Here is a 6,000-nt window from a genome sequence, read left to right as displayed (position 1 = left end):
ACGTGAAAAAAACTCATCGTTAGACAAACTCGAGTTATTTCAAACCTTGCCCTTACTGCAATTAAGGAGAAGGAACTATTAAGGCATCTTTTCTGGAGATTCAGGCTGGCAAAGAAGGTTTTGTATAAAGCAAAGAAGTTATTTAGTTGAAAAGGTTTTTGTTGATACTTCGGGATTGAATTCTCGGAATTAATCAGTAAAATAAAAAATAAAATAACAAAAATAATAAATAAAATAATAATATATAAAAAAAATTAGAATCTATGACGTAGTTCGCTAAGTAAAAGATAAATAAACAAACCGCTCTGCCAAATCCAGAAGTCAATTCACTGGTCAAATGGTAAAGTTATGTTTCATGTGTATCACTCCACGCAAAAAAAGAAGTGCGCATCAAATCTAACAGAATAATACTTTAAACATTAAGCATTTTGATTCATTGTACATAAAAATATTTGAATACGAAATATATTTGCATTTGCGCACTGTTATGATATTATAATATTTTAAAACTTTGCTTTGTTTATACATGTGACTGTGGAAAAAAGGAGTCTGCAGTATTTTCAGCATATAGTTTGCATAAAACTTCGAAATCTTTCATAAGAATATCGATAGAAAAAAATTTAGTAGTAGTCGAAGATAGATTGAATTGAACAGCCTGAGTGGCACTCTTCAATTAAACTTGGATTCCCTTTTAACTACAGATTTTTTCTCTTACCTTTTTATTTAAATTTCCTTTCTTGTTCGTTAAAAATTGAAATTTTATCCGAAATAACTTTGTAAACTACGCTCTCTTAAATAAAAATAAAAATTCGCAGTTCAGCAGGGATTTTAACAAATAATTGAAGGTGATTTCTATCTCAGCTAAAAATTACTGCTGATGGAAGTGCGTTTCCTGGTGGCTTACTTTAATGATCGTACACCTGAAACCAGTAAAAAATAGATTCCTTTATTAGAACTCTTCATGTCGGTGGCACACCACGTAAACAGCTCGTTAGCCAACTAATTAGCTGGCTCGGCTCTAGAAAGAAAATTCCTATTAATTGATTTTAAAAAATATATTTTTTGCTACCCTAATCAGAGGTCTTATCGCTAATTATCAAAATCCGGTATCGAAATCCTGTCAATAAACTTATATATTCTAAAGAAAGACACCAAATTATGATAATTATACGTAATTTATTTCAGAATCATTTCTTGACGTCACCATGATTTTATGTGATCCATCAACACGAAATTAAATTTAAATTTTCTTTTCAGACAACTTTTTTCATGATTTTGTTTTAATTAACTTTAATTGTAATTAGTTGTTAATTTTAGTTTTAATTAAAGCGATTATTAACTTTAAATCGCATAATACACGTGTGAGATCATTGTCCAATTCAAACTGTAACTCTGTATGCGTGCTTCTGTTTTAAATTAACCTTCCAGTTACCTCTCGGAGTACGTTAAATACCTCAGCTTGCATTTTTTTTTACCAACTTTTAAAATGGGAAATAGCAAATGATAATGGTAATAGAAAACTCAGGGTAGTGGAAAATGAAAAGGACCTGGGGAGTTATTGTGCAGTTAGATATGTCGTTTTCTGAGCAGTGCAGACAGGCGGCCAGGAGAGCTCATGGAGTTTTGTAAATGATATACAGGAACTTTTCTAGCAGGGATAAGGAGGTGATGATTATCCCTTTGTATATGGCAATGGTCAGGCCACACCTTGAGTACTGTGTACAGGTCTGGAGGCTTCATTTTTAGGAAGGATGTAGAGTTCCTGGAACGAGTAAGAAGAATGGCAAAGAGATTGATGAGGGTAACAAAAGGGTGCTCTTACCAAGAAAGGCTTAATTAAGTTCTGCAAATTTCAGCGTCTACAGACTAGGCACCTGTGGGGTGATCTGATTGGGGGTGTATAAGGCTTTGAACGGTTTGAGCAAACTGAATTCTGATGGGATTCTTCCTCTTGCTTAGATTACTCCAGGTCTACGCACCAACAGCGGACAAAGACGATCAAGAAATTGAATTGTTCTACGACAAGCTAAGCAACACTTTAAAGTCGCTGAAGAAGCACGACATGACGGTCATCCTCGGTGACTTTAATGCCAAAATCGGTCAAGGAAAGCTACAAAACATAGTCGGAGAACATGGCTTGGGGACACGGAATGAACGAGGCGACAGACTCGTCCAGTTCTGCCAAGAAGAAAAATTTAGCATTGCCAACACTTGGTTCAAACTACCACCTCGACGACTATACACCTGGACCTCACCACAAGACTCTGACAACAATATCGTCAGGAACCAAATTGACTACATCTTAATCAACATCAGATATAAGTCAAGTGTCCTCAAGGCAAAAACTTACCCCGGAGCTGACATATCATCAGACCATAACCCAGTAATAGCAACACTACGTCTCAAATTACGAGCAGTCAAACGCACAAGCACAACAAAAAGAATGACCTGGAGAAACTGAAGAACACCGCCAACAGACGACAAGTACAGCTTCATCTCAACACTACAATCCGATCGATCGAAGCAGTAACAACAGACGTGCAAGCATTCGGGCGTTCACTCAAACAGTGCATCAATGAAACAGCAGAAACCCTGCTAGGACATCAGGCGTCGAAAAAGAAACAACGGTGGATGACCCAACACATACTAGACCTAATGGATGAACGGAGAATATTCAAAAGCAACAACAACCGGGAAAAATACAAAGAAATACAACAAAAGATCAAACAGGAAATCCGGAAGGCGAAGGAAAAATGGATGGAAGATCAGTGTGCAGAAATCGAAGACCTAATCAAGAAAAATGACAACTATAACCTGCACAAGAAGCTTAAAGAAGCTGGAAACATCTACAAACCGGCTCCTATCCCAAGTTTATATACGGACAACAATCCACCTATACTAAGCAAACAAGCCAAACTCGACACCTGGAAGAGCTATATATACAATCTGTTCAGCACCAACAGAAAACCGGCAGAAACGCAACAACAAACACAGGAAGACAATCTCCACATATTAACATCTGAAGTGGAACATGCCATCCGAATAACAAAGCCAGGCAAGGCCTGTGGACCTGATCAGATTCATGTGGTACTGCTGAAACAACTAGACTACAGCAACATCCAACAACTAACGAAATGGTTCAATCAAATCTACAACAACAACGACATTCCATCCGAATGGCTCCAATCCATCTTTGTGGCCCTACCAAAAAAGGCTACCAGCCGGAAATGCGAAGACTTCAGACTGATCAGTCTAATGAGCCAGGTGCTAAAAGTCTTCCTCAAGGTGATTCAGCAAAGGATAAGATGTAAGTGCGAAAGTGCACTAGGAAACACACAGTTTGGATTCTGCAGGGGACTAGGCACCAGAGAAGCAATTTTCTGTTTACAAATATTGCTACAAAGGTGCTATGAACATCAAAAAGACGTGTATATATGTTTTATTGACTACGAGAAAGCCTTCGATTCAGTAGACCACGACCGCCTAATTGACCGACTGAGAAAACTTGGGCTTGAAAACAATGATATCAACTTTATTACAACTCTCTACTGGAATCAAACAGCCCGGCTTCGCAATGACAACGATCTGACAGACCCAATTCCAATAAAAAAAGGCGTCCGGCAAGGCTGTCCATTATCTCCCATTCTTTTTAACATCTATTCGGAAATGATCTTCGACCAAACACTGGCTGACAAGAACATCGGCATAAAAGTTAACGGACACTACATCAATAACTTAAGATATGCCGATGACACAGCACTAATAGCGGATTCAGAACAAGATTTACAGAACATCTTGAACGAAATGGATATAGAAAGCCAAGCATGGGGGCTACGAATCAACAAAAAGAAAACAAAGGTGATGAAGGTCAGCAGGACTGCAAGCAAAATCACGATCAAACTAAACAACGAAAAATTAGAGCAAATACACCGCTTCAAGTATCTCGGAGTACTCATTGATGACCAGCTGAACCATGAGGCCGAAATCAAAAGCAGAATTGAACAAGCCAGGCAGGCATTCACCAAATGGAGAACCCTCCTCACCGACAGAAGCTTGAGCATCATGCTCAAATTACGCACATTGAAATGCTACATCTGGCCAATACTGCTCTACGGTGTAGAAACCTGGACTCTAACATCAGCCACTACAAAAAAGCTCCAGGCCTTCGAAATGTGGCTCTACCGAAGAATGCTGAAAATTCCGTGGACAGCCAAGATAACCAACGCACAGGTCCTGCAGGACATGCACACGGAACGGGACCTGCTCAAAACCATCATCAGCAGGAAATGCAAATACCTAGGTCACATCGCTAGGAACCAACAAAAATATCACCTACTACCACTCATCCTGGAGGGAAAGATCGAAGGCAAGAAACGCCCAGGCAGACCGAAAATGGCATGGCTAGATAACATCAACACCTGGCTTCACATGACAACAGCACAAATTCTACACGCAGCGCTAGACAGAGAACAATATCAAAACGAAGTCGCAAACGCCATTCGGCAGCATTAAAGAAGAAGAAGGGAGTATAAATTCAAACTGAGGAAATGAAGCTTTTTCTAATCATTCAATTTAATTCTTTTAGTAATATTAATAGAATTATGAATAATAAATATCAATAAATATAATTCAGTAGTTATTATTATTAAATATTATTAATATATAAATTAATTATTAATAAATAAAACTGAGATCTGTTGAACCACTTGGTCTTTCTGCAATGAAAATTCAAATTAGACTGCGTTACAAACACCTCAGCTATAAAGCTCTTCACCCACCCACCTGAATATTCCGACTTTCAGAGAGATTGAGTGAAAAAATCATTTTAGAGCGAAATGTGAATACATACGTCTGCAGTAGTGCCTGAAGCGGAGGGAGTCCTTGCATGATCGATCGCTCTTCTAATTATACTCCAGTTTTTACGATTGAGGATAATTCAGAAGAGGATATCCTCTCCTCGTTCCGCTGATAGATGATAACTTGTACAATAGCCGGAAGCGGCGTATACTAGAGGAAGTAAAAGCGATCATCACACCCATTAAAAAATTAATGACCTTCATAATTTTCACTTTTCTTCAAATGGCTGGAAGCGTAAATTCACTTCACTTATTAATAGGAATGTAATTGGTTATTTATTTCTTATGAAGGAAATGGCAAAGCTCCTCATTACTAAATGAGGAGCTTTGATGAAATTTTGAGCTTAAATGAAATTTTTGTCGATTAAGAGTGAAACCATATCTGGAATGAATATATTTGAGTCATTAATACTTGCTGGACAGAATTAACTGATGTTAAAGTTCTAATTTGAATTGCTCCTAGAGTTTCAATTTAAGTATCACAGTAGTTATTTGTAGTCTTATTCTTAAAAGGTTTTTTTCCTCACAATGAGATCTAGCTAACAGGTTTCAGAGGATACTGAATATACTGTTCATCCTCACTTTTTTTTTTATCATTCCACAAACAGACAAACCGACCACAGAATGCACATCTTAGGGACATTACACTCTTATGCTTTTTGACTATAGTGGTGCTCTGGTGCAAGTTCTAAAATAAATACAAACTTGTCCCCTAGTAAAATTTTTTAACTAAAAACAAATTATCATTATCACTAATTAAATAATACACCGGGCGCTGACAGAACAAACTTCTGGAGTTCAAATAAACAAATGACTTCAGCAGCCTAACTTTGGACACTTTATTGTTAACGGTGTCTTATATTTAAAAAGGTGTTTTGATTAATTTAAATTTAATAACAAATATACTTAAAAAATGAGTCTTAAGATATAATTTTTCAAATTCAGACTATTATTTTTTTATTATTTTTAATAGTTTTGCACAAACTTCCAGTTCAGACATACCAGTTTTTGAAATAATTTTTGACAGTAATATATTAATCAAACTGGAAAATTAGTCCATTAGTCTTCTTTCTTTCGGAATGCATTTAAGAAGTCATTATTCTTGCATTTTAATGAAAAAGTAAATCTCTCATCAGACCTTATT

Source organism: Mastigoproctus giganteus, chromosome 3, assembly GCF_048544385.1.
Source record: "Mastigoproctus giganteus isolate SK-2022 chromosome 3, ASM4854438v1, whole genome shotgun sequence".
In the NCBI taxonomy this organism is placed as follows: domain Eukaryota; kingdom Metazoa; phylum Arthropoda; class Arachnida; order Uropygi; family Thelyphonidae; genus Mastigoproctus; species Mastigoproctus giganteus.
Note: the sequence above shows the minus strand (reverse complement) of the source record.